We start from the raw sequence: 16,037 nt of genomic DNA on the forward strand, positions 1-16,037 counted from the left end.
AAATCTGTGGCCTACAGAAGCATAAAGATATATGAACAGGATAAGGGAGATGGAAGAGTAGAAAGTTGTTTTTAGGTTCAGGGCCCTTTCCTTGTGTTGTGGTTTGGTAGTGTTTTGAAAGGTAATTGATACCAGCTGAAGCATTAGTTGAGTCATGGGTGAGATAAGCTCTCAGGAGGAAAGGAGGGCATGAAAGGGAGGGCCTGGGAGTTAGTGGCTTTGTTTGTCTGTTTGCCCTTTGAATTTTCCTCCTACTCTTTGGGGTTTTGGAGTGACAGTTATGAGTAATTGTGGATAGCAGTTCAAAGGTTTCAGATTTGGCTGATTTTGATCTGGGACTTTGCAGTATCCTGACAAGAGGGAGTTAGTTTTAAGAAATTTCTTTAAATGGGTCTATGCTGATTTCAGTGTTCTGTTATTGAGAACCTTTTGGTTTTCTCCTATGTCAAATTATTTGGAGAATAAATTTTTTAAAATTGATTTTGAGTGGAGTATATTGCTGGGACTCTCAGGGATATACTCTGCATATCTTGGTAACTTAGAATATACTTGGTCATAAAGATCCTGGGGTGTAGCTATTGTTACAAGGAATGAGGCCAATAAGTAGTCTTTTCTGCCCACTTCCTTCCAACTGCATAAAATGCTTTCTAACCTATTCAGTGTGTTGACTGATCCTTACTTTTTCCTCCATCTGTCCTTTCTTGAATTCTGTATTTAGAATCTGCAGGTCTTTTTTTGTTGCTGTTTCATTTCCTTTGGCTATCTTGACTCTCTACCATTAGGACTCTCCAGCTGCCCTTCTATTTCCTCCACTTACTCTTTTGTTAGTTTGTCTCATTTCAAGAATTATGCAGCTTAATTCCTTCAATCTTTCTGCTTTGGGCTCATGATACCATTGGCTGCCTTCTCTTAGGCTTCCTCCAAATCAGATGAAGGCACCTTACAGTATATTGAGTCAGATCATCGATCCATCTAGCTTAGCATTATTTCAATTGACTAGCAACAGCCTTCAGCCAGGAGTCTTTCCCTTTTCTCACAGAATCTGCACTGTGAACATTTTGATGCAGATCAGTTTTAAACATCTGTGACGTCATACCAGCACATGGAACAATACAGTATATCCATATAGAGTTATAAAGAAAAGTAATACTAATGACTCATTATGAAGAATTCCTTTTCTTTTTAACTGGGGTTCAGGGCACAATTCAGACCCATCAATGGGCCAGGGCAAGTCCCTTTGCTGGCCCAGGAGTGTCACCAATGTGCCAAAAAGCATGCTCGCACCTCTGGTAGAGTCAGCAAATGGATGTGCACTGGCTCGCAGAGGCTGCATCCAGCCTCTGTAGTGCAGGACTCAGATAAGGTTGTGCAAGCTGAGAATGGTTGGTGCAAGGGGTTGGGTAGGGCGGAGGGGAGAGCAGAATGGGGGTGTTTTGAGGTGGGGAGAGGGTGGGCCAGTGGGCGGATCAGGCCCAGGTGGGGAGTGAGACTGGCCTGGGTGACCTAGGCTGGATCCTAAACATCCTCCCAGCCAGCCCAGCATTACACCAGGCTGCTTTGACCTGTGGCAATGATTTTGCTAGCATAGATTTGAGTAGCCCCATTGGGGTGGCTGGCGCGTGACAGAGGGTAAGAGAAAATAAATTATTATTATTATTATTATTATTATTCTCTATGGAGAACTTGTGCAAGGAAAGTGCCCTACAGGTAGACCACAGCTGCGATACAAGGACATCTGCAAGAGGGATCTGAAGGCCTTAGGAGTGGACCTCAACAGGTGGGAAACCCTGGCCTCTGAGCGGCCTGCTTGGAGGCAGGCTGTGCAGCATGGCCTTTCCCAGTTTGAAGAGACACTTGGCCAACAGTCTGAGGCTAAGAGGCAAAGAAGGGCAGCCCATAGCCAGGGAGACAGACCAGGGACAGACTGCACTTGCTCCCAGTGTGGAAGGGATTGTCACTCCCGAATCGGCCTTTTCAGCCACACTAGACGCTGTTCCAGAACCACCTTTCAGAGCGCGATACCATAGTCTTTCGAGACTGAAGGTTGCCAACTATTAACAACTACAACAGTATTTATACACTGCTTTTCAACAAAAAGTTCACAAAACGGCTTAATCCCTTTACTCCAAGTTGCACGGCAGCAACCTCCTAACCAGGGTGACAAGATGCCATTACCACAAAAGGGGTCAAGGCACCCCAAAATGTAAGACATCCAAGAAAAATGCAGGATATGACAAAGTAAAAGCTAAAAATGCTTGTATATTGGTTTCCTATGTTCTGAGGATGTTAACAGCAGTAATGCAGGATTTTACAGCACATGGCCAGGGCAGGATGTTATGCTACAAATCTAGCTCAAAAGAATGCTTGCTGATAAAATTCAGTCCCATGATTAAAGAGGATTCTATGAACTGAGTTACACACATTTAAGATTTCATCTTCAGAATAAGCCCATAGGTGTTAAAAAGCCAAGAATATCAAGTAAAAAAGGGGAAATAGTTACCTTTAACTGACTTTAGTAGCAAAAGCTGATTTAGTCGCTAATGGCAGAATCCTGTCACCTGCTGGCAAATAACAAGCAGTGGTGCCTGCTCCTATTCTGCCACTTCATAGTTCCCAGTGGGTCTACTCAGATGTGCACCAGCTCTTTGGATGGCCCAAATGGACCCAGAGGGATATGATGAGTAGGTCTGGTCCAGAAGCGGTGGGACCCCTACGCAGTGCATTTTCATGGGCCCTCCACCCTCCCTGAAGCCCCCTCCCCATCATCCAGTTGTGGCAAGTAGCAGCAACCTCTGTTAATGGTGTGTGTGCAAAGTGTGGCACCCGGAAAATAGTTGGCGGTGAGGTTATGACATCATGTCTGCTTGAGGAGTAAGAGTGTGAACCAGGAAGCCCATCTTAATCTTTGTGGATTTACCATAGTTTAGTGGTAGAGCACATACTTTGCATGTAGTAGGTTGAATTGAGTCTCCAGATAGGGCCAGGAAAGACTTGCAACCCTGGAGAACTGCTGTCTGTCTGTGCAAACAGTACTGAGCTAGACAGACTGATACTTTGACTTAGGGCGCAATCCTAACCCTTTATGCAGGAAGTAGCACATATCCCATTGGTACAGCTATGCCAGTACTGGAAAGCACTGACATCAGGGGTTAGGATTGCGCCCTTAGTATAAGAGAGCCTCCTGTGTCATCAGGTGTCCTTCAGCAACCAACTGTTCTCTCAGTTTCTCATTTCCATTTCCAATTAGGGGAAAATAACCATGATGATGAAGGAGAGAGATAGAGAGAGAGAGAGAGAGAGAGAGAGAGAGAGAGATTATACACCACTTTTCAACATGAGTAGTTCATAAAGTGGATTTGCAGACCCAACTTTTGGTTTGACCATAAGTCGCTTCTGCAGGCCATTCTGAAGCCCATGGTGGTCAATAGAGTGGGTTGTGGGCCTTGGAAGACACGTCTGAGGCCTCTCAATAAGGCATTCCACCACTATCAGAGCATCATGTTGTGAAACACCATGGAGGACAAGGTAGGTCGTGGCACTGAAATGTTTAGAAACCACTGGGTTAGGGTTCGCAAGGGTTATGTTGAAGGACCAAGATTGGGGAAGCCCAGATTTGAATCTCAAGCTTGATTTCAAATTCAAAGCCATGATGCTGTTTGGGGTGACCTTTGGCTAGTTGTCATGCCTCAACCTAACCTATCTCACAGGATTTTTGTGAGGATAAAATGGTGTGAAGGCAGAACCCTGATTGCTGCACTGTGCTCCTTGGAAGAAAGTGAAATAGAGTTGTACCTATGCCTCACGTAGGTGTTTTGTGAGGATTACTCAGCTAATAAATACAACATTATTAAGATGTTATTTATATTAGCTGAACCCTGTAAAAATGACTGGTGTGCTCTATGAAAAACACCCAGCAGATTCTGCCTAGACAAGACCATTGTCCTGGGCCAATAGATGACAGCTGTGATTACAGCATTTCCAGACAGCAAAGGCAAATGGAGATTCAGTGATTTGTTGACCTGCCTATATGACTCACGCTGCTTTTGTCTTCTCTGCTTGCTAATTCTTTGTCCTCTCTGTTGGTTGTGGCAACAAAGAGCTAGGCTGTCTCCAGACAGCTGCTTCTTCCAGCGATAGCACTGAACAAAGAGTGGGAGGAACAGTCCTTCACAGAAGATGTGTCAACTAGTGCAGGAATTTGGCACTATGGCTACCGGTTTTGTGTTCCATTTGGATGAGCTGTGCACAGAGCAGGGATGAAACCAGCAGTGTGTAGCTGGCACTGAAGAATCAGTCACAAACAACAATAATACAGTAGATGGCAATTATTGTCTTTAAAAATATCGTCTAGAGTGGCCCTGAGTCACTATTATGTTTCCTAATGAAGAGAATGAGCTCTGATATAAACGCTGGCAGGATTCCTAAGCATTGTTTTTTGGTATGTGAAAGTTAGTGGCAAGGTTTATTGTTGTACTAAAAAGAGATCTGAGAAAGTTAAATTATTTTTTCAAGAGGGCACTGTGCTTCTACTGTCTGGTTTGTTATGTGTAACACAACCAGAATATAGGAGCATGGTTCCCACTTACAAAAAAAATAATTTAACTTTTTCAAATCTCTTTACCCTTTATTAAAACTGTCAACACACGAATGCATAGAAGTGGTATTATGGTCACCCAGGGTACTTGTGAGGGGTCCATGCCTATCAGATGCCCCTGAACCCCTTGAATTTCCCAGTGTGTATTCAATGTCTACATGAAGGGGAAGACTACTGGTATGCCCCTGAAGGTGACATGAGGTTGGTCAGATGGAGGTTGGTGACCTCCAGTCGTCTGGAGTACAGTGTCCAAATCTGGGCACCTCCCTTTAAGAAAGATGTAGCCAAACTGGAACAGGTTCAGAGGAGAGCAATGAGGATGATCAGAGGACTGGACTACAAGTCCTACAAGGAAAAGTTGAGGGAACTTGGTATGTTCAGCCTGGAGAAGAGAAACACTCTTCTAGCACTCTTCAAATACCTGAAGGGATCTCCTATGGAAGAAGGGACAAATTTGTTTTCAACTGCCTCTGAAAGTAGAGCCTGATCCAATGGGTACAAACTGCAAGAGAGAAGATTCCGATTGGACATCAGAAAAAAAATATTCTGATGGTAAGATCAGATCATTTAGTAGTGGAACAGATTGTCAAGGGAGGTGGTGAATTCTCTCTGGAGATCTTCAAGGAGAGGCTCAACAAGCACCTGCTAGAAATGCTCTAGGAGGATTTCTTGCTACAGGGAGGAGTTGGACTAGATGACCTTGTAAGTCAATTCAAATTCTATGATTCTGTGAAATCTGCATATCTGCTAGTTATGCCTCTCTAGATATCTGCTCATTCACTTTAGTGTGAATAGATCTCCTCTAACCAACTGGGACCCAGATGAATGTATGAATTTTTGGGGGGAATGACCAGTGGTTTGGTTCCACTTTCTCCTTATATTTCCACTGAAGTGTGTGTGTGTGTGTGTGGGTGGGTGGAAGGGAGAGAATTTCCTTTTCCTGGCTTTAAGTCTGAAGCGATTTTACAGCCTCAAGCAAGCTTTACGGTTCAGTGTGCAGTCTAATTCTCTTTTATGGAACATAATTTCCGCTTCATATTTTACACAATGAAATTGTGTATCACTGTCGCTGTCAAATATTATATACAGCAGTACTTCATAACCTATTTCAGATTTTAAAAATATTTGCTGGAAGACAAATAGAGACATTTTCTCAAAATATGCATTTTTAAGTAGAAGTTTCAACTGTGTTTCAAACTCAAGCCTGTGGCATTCAGCCCAGTCTAGTGCTCAAAGGAAACAATTTTATTTATTTTTCACATTTTTATACTACCTTTGTTCCAAGGTGGTGTACATAGTTCCTCCTCTCCTTTAGTTCCCACATCAACCCTGTGAGGTAGGAGAGGCTGAGAGATAGTGATTGGTCCAAGGTCACCCTGGAAGCTTCATGATTGAGCAGCGATTTGCAATATCAAATCAAGGGGATGAAACCAACACATTTACTAATTTCTTGAATACACATCTATCTGTGTAATCTGGTTCCATGTGATAAGGCTTAATCTGGGGATCGTTTCAGAAAGGCTGCAAAAAATAAAGGCTGTTCACTCTCATCAGAGAGAAACATTCAAAGGGACCAGTCCCACTTTTCAATTGTTCTGACTCAAGAATTTATCATTGCTCATTTTATTGGAGTAATGAGGCACAGAGGTCCCTTATCAGCTCCTCACAGAATTTTAGTATTAGCCACGAAGCTGGAACAATGCAGCCATTCTTTTACAGGACACTTGATCATGCACACAAATTGAATCTTCAAGTAAGGGGGTGGCTCAGGGTGATGGCTTCTGAAGAGACTATGTGCAAGTGCAGTACTGAACGGCATACAAGGAAATCTGTGGGTACAATGTCACAGCCAAAGGTGAGAACTAATTTCATCAGTCAGGTTAAGCATCTGCTTAACTTTCTCTTAATGAAACTAATGGGAATTTAATGTATTTAACCCTGGTTAGATTCTGCCTTATCCCAATACTGGTATGGTGTAGTACTGATGCACTTAATTTCAGGACAATGAATGATTAATCATATTGCTTCATTTTCATTTATGGAAGGTCTGGAGGAGGGAGGTCTGGTCTAGAGGGTAGAGCCTCCGTTTGCCTGAAGATAACATCCAAAGGTCGCCAGTTCGAGGCCACCGGCACCGTGAACGGCGAGACCTTGAAGCAGCTGACAAGCCTAGCCATGCTGAGTTATTCCACCTGCTGTTTGGCCGCTGTCAGCCTGTGTGGGAAGAAAACAGAGGCCAGAATGTGATACCAGATCATAAAAGATCCATCTGAAATGTTGTGGTTCTTGAAAAACAGAACCTTCTTCAATTGTAAAAATCCCTATTGGGATTTAGTATAGCCTACCTATGTAAACCGCCTTGAATTAAAGTCTGAGGAGAAATCTGACGACCAAGAAAGGTGGTATATAAATACCTGTATTATTTATTTATTTATTTCTTTATTTAGTTTGCTTTTCCGTTTATCTTTTTCTTCCAGTGTCTCCATCTTGCTTACATCTCTGACACAACTTAAATACTTGGGTCTGTTCTCAGAATTACGTATCAGGTAGGCTGATTTAGCTGACCACTGGTGTTCCGGGGGGGGGGGGGGGCAAAACACTAAGTTTCTTCAAGTGCCTGGCCACTGGTGTAAAGCTTTTGCAGTCACGACTGGCTCTGAAGGTGAGGAGGAGGGGTTGCTTTACACCAGCGGCCAGGCATCTGAAGAAACTTAGTGTTTTGCCCCCACCAGTGTAGCTGATACCAGGGTTGGCTCATCTTTGAGGCCAAATGAAGCAGATTCCTCAGGCATCAGACTGGTGGGGTGTGTCTGGTGGGGTGTATCAGGGTGGGAGGTGCCTTGGGCCAGCCCTGTCTTCCACTGATTTAAAGCTGCTGCAATATGCAGGTAATTTTACAATAGAAGTCCCTGCCCATGGTTGTTCATGCAGGCATGCTCTGTTTAAATTATAGCAAATGGACATGAAACCATGCCCCTGGAGCCCAAGATCAAATGGTATTGTCAGATTTTTTTCCAGGAATCAACTATGCAATTTTGTGCATAGATTTTAGACATGTAAACCCCAATTCAGACAATCCATCTCTTCAGGGACAGTGGAGGTAGAGACATCATACCCATTATGGGAGGAGTGGTGTGTTTGCAATGCCTGGATTGGTATGATTTGAATCAGCTGAGAATATCTGCCCATTTCTCGGTTCCACAGTCTGTCATGCATTAATGACGTTCTTGCGTGGTATATGAATAATGAAAGTCAACCTCAAAAGTGATCTAAAGTGTCACATATGAAGATGATTTCAGTCCAAGAATCTCGAGAATTAGTGGGTGTTTGGTGGGGGGAAGGAGTGCAATTGCTTTTAATAGTTTCAGTTCAAATTATGTTTTTCTCAACCCTACAATGTTTTACAAAAGATGTAATAAGAATCAGCACTTTCTAGGCAAGAAGAAGTAAATCCAGTCTACTGCAGCCTTTTTTGTCCCCAATTCATGGACCCATGAGCATCTTTAGTGTATTTAATGTGGAAATAAATCTGCTTTCACCATGAGGAATAATAATTCTGAAAGGAAATAGGAAGAGCTTTCAAGCATGCAATTGTCACAAAAATTGCAAAAAAGAATGAATTCCACCAAGGAGTATCCTCAATATATTCCATTGAAATGAATGGGAGCTGCACGAGATGCATTATGTTCCACTGATTTTAGTAGAGCTTAGCACCAAACAATCTATGACACTAAGAGCCGAATCCTATCCTTTCCCCTTCTATAGCATGCAGCCCTGCCAAAAGGGCTTGCACTGAATGCTTTAGTGGGGGGTGGGGTGGGGTGGCGGCAATTGGATGACTTAGGAAAGGGAAAATATTTTCCCTTACCCCCTCCATAAGCCTCCTGATCACCAATGGGTCCCCTCAGGCCTGTGCTAGCTCTTTAGCTGAAGCAAATTTGAGGAGAGAAAGGGGGAGTGTCAGCTGCTCCTGGAGGGGATAGCATCCTCCCTGTCTAACAAGCCTCCCACTCTCCCCCAGCCCTGTTCAGTCCTCCCTGCCAACTCACCGTTGTGGTCAGGCCCTCCTTTCTTCACTGCCATGCAAGGGCTGCTCCAGCCTCTCTGGCAACAGTCCAGAAGTGCATAGCTCCATGTACTTTCAGAGTGTCACTTGTGACGGCCATAAAGCATCTACTGCTAACAGAATGCTAGTTCCAGCAGTGGCAGAGCCCAATATGACTGGGCCGTTAATGTGCCAATGGCCGTAATGTGCTTTACTTTTCTTGGTAACACAGGCCTACAAAACTGGGGGTCAGAAAAGTTTTTCCCAAACTTTATGGCGGTTTGATATGAATTTGGGGTGCCAATTCCAAAAATGGCATCCGTTTTGCCCTCACGTCTAGTTTTGCAGATATAGTATAGCTTCATTAGTGAATGGTTCAAGCAGCTTCCTCACGAGGAAGTTGCTTGAACCATTCACTAATGAGGCTATACTATATCTCCAAAACTAGATGCAATAGGGCATAAAGGATGCCATTTTTGGAATCAGCACCCCAAATATACCCAGGAATTGGTGTAACATTTAAGGAAGCAAAATGTGTGTTGGCCTGTGTAATTAGCTACTGCCTGGGCTGCCCATGTGATGGACCAGTCTGAGATGTTCTGAAATGTGATGGAAGTGGTTTCAACACTTATTTGCTGCATTCTAAGGTATTTGTTCTCTGGTGACAAAATGGGTGTTCAAACCGTGTCCATGACATTTGGAATATATTTCCATATATGCCTGGAATGCCCAATCCTATCCTCGAGATATGCGAATTTCCACATGTGTGGGGCAACAACAGTCTCACCAGTGTAGAAGCCTGCCTACTAATGCATGTGCCACAAACACCAGTGCAACACTTAAAAAACATGGTGCTGTTATAGCTTGGCTGTCACTCAGAAACCAGTACAAATCCACCATGGGAGAGGAAAAACCAGGGAAGAGATTGGGGTGTGACATGAGGGGGACATGGGAAAGGATGAGGAGAAGTCAATGGACATCATATCCTAACCCCTCTGCAGACAATGGACATACAACGAAAGATAGAACTGGCATTGGTTGGAGTAACTCCATAAGAAATAATGGGGAAGAAAAAAACAACATAAAATTACACACACCCCCAGCCCTATTCCCACAATGGAACATAGGTTATAAAGTACATCTGACAGCCAGTCACAGCACACCAATCCCAGTACTCCTGCCAGGGACACTACACCTCAAATGAGAAGATGTGTGGCATGGGGCTATACATCTCTGCTATCTCAAAGAGGAACACTGGTGATGGGAACCATAGTGAAAAGTGGGAAACCATAGTGAAAAAAGCCTTAAGGGAGCACTTTGCACAAATCACTTCTTGTCTTTCACAATGGGTATGGCAAGATATTTTGTCTTCTCAGAATCTTGATTGCAGGGATTCTATCCGAGGTGGTCTCCGCACACAAACACCCAACTGGAAGCTCCACCTCACCACCCCAGCAAGGGAAGGACTAAGAACCCTACACAGGTGAGCAAAGTGGAGGAGGGAAACAATTTGTTACTGAGAGTCTTCTGCACTAATGTAAGGAAGGCCCTTGAGCAGCCAAAAACATGCCCTTTGGGGCTTCAGTATACAATGCCTGGTATATCAATCTTGCCTCAATAGCCAACATAGATAGAGGAGCATATAAAAATGGTTGGCAACCTTCAGATTCGAAAGAATATGGTATAAGCCTACAGCACCTGGTATTCCCAAGTGGTCTCCCATCCAAGTACTAACCAGGCCTGACCCTGCTTAGCTTCTGAGATCATACAAGATCAGGCATGTGCAGGGTAACAGTTGCTGCTAGCATATAAAAGCTGGCAGCACAAAACCAGAAACAGACAGTCGAGGGTCCTCTATGGGCAAATGGGGCTTGGCCCCTCCAAGAAAGAAAGCAGTGAAAAGGAAGAAATGCATTTAAAGAATTACAGCTCAGTCCAATCTAAATCCCTGTGTGGAGAAGCAGTGGCAGTGGTGAAGGCTAAAGTGCATCCTGTGGGAAATTTTTGACTGTTGGAAGCCTCCTTGGGGTGAGGGGACAGTTGTGTCCTATCCCAACCCCTCCAGGATTGACATGAATGTCTCCAGGAGTCAGCATTAATCTCTAGGAGATTATCGAAGCCAGTACTGGAGTACTGATGAGACAAACGGGTAGATGAGCCTCGTCAGCCTGGAAAGGCAGCTCATCTAAGAGAAGGAAAACTCTGATCTCAAACCTCCACTGCCTTGTGGCTACATCCAGTTGTGGAAAAGGCTTCAGGAGTCAACCTCGAGGCAAAATCAGGAGCCGCTGAGGCAGTTTGTGGCTGTACATAGTCACGCTCTGGCAACTCCTGCGACGCCGCTGGAACCAACCGTATTGGCTTCTGCCTTTCCATTGGATCATTCCAGCGACATGGAGAGGAGGGATTTGCTGCATGGGTAACAGCCTGTCCTCCATACCTTCGTTACCCAGGCTTCGCGCACTGGAGAGGACACTCCAACTTCGCCATACGGTGTCGGCACAACACGGGAAGCAGCAGTTACCGGTTATAAGTCTTTGCTCGATTGGCGTAGAGCGTGACGCCAGGGGCTGCTTCCGATGGTGGGAGAGATCACTGCATCTCATTGGGCAGCTACCGCCTGCCTTAAGCTGGGCAGTCCCCAGCCAGTAAGGTGTTGCCTCGCCACGGTCCGTTAACCTCATGGGGTGCATGGGGTTTAGGGTGAAAACCGACAAGCGGATCGACAACTCTGCACCATGCAATAAAAAACTGAAAACTCCTGCCCTAAACGTAAGGGCACCTGGAACGTAAGGACAATGACACCTTGCTTCTCTGATGACCTGCAAGAAATAGACGACACACGCAAAACAGCTGTCATCGACATGGAGCTGAGCAGACTGCAGATGGACATTGTCGCCCTTCAAGAGACTAGGCTGCCAGATTCCGGATCTGTCAAGGAGAGAAATTTCTCATTTTTCTGGCAGGGAAAACCACCAAACGAAACCAGGGAACATGGTGTTGGCTTTGTGGTCAGAAATACCCTGCTGAAATCCATCATCCCACCTACTGTGGGAAGTGAAAGAATTTTGTCCCTGCAGCTCCAGTCATCAGCAGGACCTGTCATTCTCATCAGTGCTTATGCACCGACTCTGTCGTCTCCAGCAGAAGCCAAAGACAAATTCTATGATGACCTGGCCACCACTATCAAGAAGATCCCCGTAAAAGAGCCATTGTTCATCCTCGGCGATTTCAATGCTAGAGTTGGTGCTGATAACAGTTCGTGGCCCACTTGCTTAGGTCAGTTCGGCACTGGGAAGATGAACGAAAATGGCCAACGCCTGCTAGAGTTTTGCTGTCTTCACGGTCTCTGTGTCAGCAACACATTCTTCAACATGAAGCCCCAACATAGAGTCTCCTGGAGACACCCAAGATCAAAGCATTGGCACCAGCTCGACCTGATTCTCACCAGATGCTCCAGCCTTCCCAGCATCAAGATCACGCGCAGCTATCAGGGTGCTCCTTGTGACACTGACCATTCCCTGGTGTGCAGCAGAGTGAAACTGCAAACAAAGTGACTGTACCACACGAAGAAGGAAGGAAGACCTCGCATTGATACCAGCAAGACCCGGGATCAGAGAAAAGTGGAGGAATTTGCACGAGCACTTGAGGAATCTCTTCCAGGCCCGGTCGATGCAAATGCATCCAACAGATGGGAACATTTCAAGAATGCCGTTTACAACAACGCCTTGTCCATATTTGGCAAGAAGACCAACAAGACGGCAGACTGGTTTGAAGCCCACTCTGAGGAGTTGACACCAGTCATTGAGGAAAAGAGGAGAGCTCAAGCAGCATACAAGGCCTGTCCCAGTGAGCGCAACCTGCAGGTCCTCCAAGCTGCTCGAAGCAAAGTCCAGCAGACTGCCAGGAGATGTGCTAACGACTACTGGCTCCAGCTCTGTTCCAAGATACAGATAGCAGCTGACACGGGCAACATCAAGGGGATGTATGATGGTATCAAGCAGGCCCTAGGTCCAACACAGAAGAAAATTGCCCCTCTGAAGTCTGCCACAGGCAAGGTCATCCAGGATCGGACGCAGCAGATGGAATGCTGGGTGCAGCACTACTCTGAGCTATATTCCAGAGAAAATGTAGTCACCGAAGAAGCGCTGAACAACATTGAGTGCCTGCCTGTGCTGGAGGAGCTTGTCAGTGAACCAACCCTAGAAGAACTTCACGTGGCCCTGGACTCCCTTGCCTTTGGCAAGGCACCAGGAAAAGACAGCATTCCTGCTGAAGTCCTAAAGTGCTACAAAGGGATCATCGTCACTGAGCTGCATGAAATCCTCTGTCTCTGCTGGAGAGAAGGTGGAGTACCTCAAGACATGAGGGATGCAAACATCATCACGCTGTACAAGAACAAAGGCAACAGGGGTGACTGCAATAACTACCGTGGCATCTCTCTCCTTAGCGTTGTAGGAAAGTTGTTTGCCCGAGTTGCACTAAAGAGGCTCCAGGTACTTGCAGAGAGCGTTTATCCAGAATCACAGTGCGGATTCCGAGCCAACAGGTCCACCACTGATATGGTATTCTCCCTTAGACAACTGCAGGAGAAATGCAGGGAACAGCGACAGCCACTCTTTATAGCCTTCATAGATCTCACGAAGGCCTTCGACCTGGTCAGCAGGGATGGCCTCTTCAAGATTCTTCCCAAGATTGGATGTCCACCCAGGCTCCTCAGCATCATCCGATCCTTCCACAAGGACATGAAGGGCACTGTTGTCTTTGATGGCTCCACATCAGACCCCTTTGACATCCGAAGCAGCGTGAAGCAGGGCTGTGTTCTTGCACCAACCTTGTTTGGGATTTTCTTCGCTGTCCTGCTAAAGCATGCCTTTGGAACCGCAACAGAAGGCATCTGTCTCCGGACCAGATCAGACGGAAAGCTCTTCAACCTCTCCAGACTGAGAGCAAAGTCCAAAGTCCAGCTGAAATGTCTGCGTGACTTCCTCTTTGCCGACGATGCAGCTGTCACTACCCACTCTGCCAAAGATCTCCAGCAGCTCATGGATCGTTTTAGCAAGGCCTGCCAAGATTTTGGACTGACGATCAGCCTGAAGAAAACACAGGTCATGGTTCAGGATGTGGACTCACCTCCCTGCATTACAATCTCTGCGCATGAACTGGAGGTTGTCCATGACTTTGTGTACCTTGGCTCAACAATCTCTGACACTCTTTCTCTCGATACCGAACTAAACAAACGCATCGGTAAAGCAGCTACCACGTTTTCCAGACTCACAAAGAGAGTCTGGTCCAACAAGAAGCTGACAGAACATACCAAGAGCCAGGTCTACAGAGCTTGCGTCCTGAGTACACTTCTGTACTGCAGCGAGTCATGGACTCTTCACTCACAACAGGAGAGGAAACTGAACGCTTTCCACATGCGCTGCCTCCGACGCATTCTCGGCATCACCTGGCAGGACAAAGTTCCAAACAACACAGTCCTGGAACGTGCTGGAATCCCTAGCATGTATGCACTGCTGAAACAGAGACGCCTGCGTTGGCTCGGTCATGTCGTGAGAATGGATGATGGCCGGATCCCAAAGGATCTCCTCTATGGAGAACTCGTGCAAGGAAAGCGCCCTACAGGTAGACCACAGCTGCGATACAAGGACATCTGCAAGAGGGATCTGAAGGCCTTAGGAGTGGACCTCAACAAGTGGGAAACCCTGGCCTCTGAGCGGCCGCTTGGAGGCAGGCTGTGCAGCATGGCCTTTCCCAGTTTGAAGAGACACTTGGCCAACAGTCTGAGGCTAAGAGGAAAAGAAGGGCAGCCCATAGCCAGGGAGACAGACCAGGGACAGACTGCACTTGCTCCCATTGTGGAAGGGATTGTCACTCCCGAATTGGCCTTTTCAACCACACTAGACGATGTTCGAAAACCACCTTTCAGAGCGCGATACCATAGTCTTTCGAGACTGAAGGTTGCCAACACAACTGGAGATCTCAATAGTTTGGTATTGTGTAAAAAAAATTGGGGGGGATAGGGAGGGACTTTTCCAGGAATAACATTGGCTACCCTATTATGCACTGAGGACCTGGGATGGTTGTGTTCTGTATTGTACTTGTTGCCTCACACAGCCCCCAGTATGGAGAGTGTTTATTTTACAGTGCTCATACTGAGCTCTGAGCATGAGTAAAGGCTATAATAAATAGAATTCACATCTGGGGATATGTGAAGCGATACAAAGAAACACACTTCTCTCCAAGGTGTTGGTTTTATTCTTACGTGAGAGTAGTAATTGACTGAAAGTGGTTGTGTTTTCTTTAGGAGAGAAGCCATGAATACTGTGCAGTGAAATTCATTTTCAAGACTGGCTTACCAGGAAAAGGTGCAGATCAAAACACTGGGATCTCACCAGCTTGATCTACGGATTACCAGGGATGGGCAAGTTCAGTGTGATTTGATGCAGGTCGAGTCATGAGAGTAACAGTCTGTAGAGCGTATTCACAGAGAAAAATAAATCTCTTGAAAATCCTTATAACTACTCCATCAACAACAGCAGAAGCAGAAAGGTGCTTCTCTGCTTTAAAGATGATGAAAACTTTTCTAAGTACAGTGACCCAGGACAGGCTTGCAATGTTGCCAATGACTTGGGAATGTTGTCAATGGAAAAAGAAATTATATGTTGAATGGAAGATTTAATTTTTAAAAAGCTATAGAGAAGTTTGCCCATCAGAAAGAATGCTTGGCAAATTGCCTATGCACTCCCCAATAAACATGCATATGGGTGAATGTCATGACAATTTGGGCCAGGGGCAACCCAGCCAACCCCTCATGTTGGTGAGCAACTGAGAAGTAGAGAAAGGGTTCATGCTCTGCCTTCACTGGCCTCAGGGTACATGAGGCATGAACAAAAAGTATGCTGCCTCTGCATACAAGGCCACCAGTAGGCTTTCAAGATGAAACCTCATGTTCTGTGCAGTCATGAATGGTGGCAAAGGATCAGAAATTTCTTTATAAATAAAGATTGGCCTCCTGATATATCTGTGAGGTTTAGGGGCAGCTGTGAAGGGAGGTTGGAGACTGCATATTTAAATATTCAAGGAATGTCTGCAAAAAGGTAAGACCATTATCTATTGCTCCACAGCAGTAATGTATCTATATGTTCTTATATTAATTTTGTAGGAAAGAACCTCTCTGAGAACTATGGAAATTGGTATTGACTGTAGAGAATAATAGTATTTAGATCATGTTTCTGTGTGTTCAAAGTACTTCACTCACTGATATAATTTCAATAACCTCAGGGTTCCTAATTTAATTTACAAAAATGTAAATGCACAAGAGATAAGTATCACATCTAGTATGGTAATGCAAGAAGTGACTGTCAGTTGTCATTTTCTAGAATGGCAGATTAA

The 16,037-nt window shown here is 45.3% G+C and overlaps 1 pseudogene; it reads right to left on the reverse strand.

Moving 5' to 3' along the window:
- Positions 1 to 10,325: 10,325 nt before the first annotated feature.
- LOC136646843 (5S ribosomal RNA) lies at positions 10,326 to 10,445 on the reverse strand (annotated as a pseudogene).
- Between the last annotated feature and the right edge of the window lie 5,592 nt (positions 10,446 to 16,037).

This window comes from Tiliqua scincoides, chromosome 3 (assembly GCF_035046505.1).
Source record: "Tiliqua scincoides isolate rTilSci1 chromosome 3, rTilSci1.hap2, whole genome shotgun sequence".
In the NCBI taxonomy this organism is placed as follows: Eukaryota; Metazoa; Chordata; class Lepidosauria; order Squamata; family Scincidae; genus Tiliqua; species Tiliqua scincoides.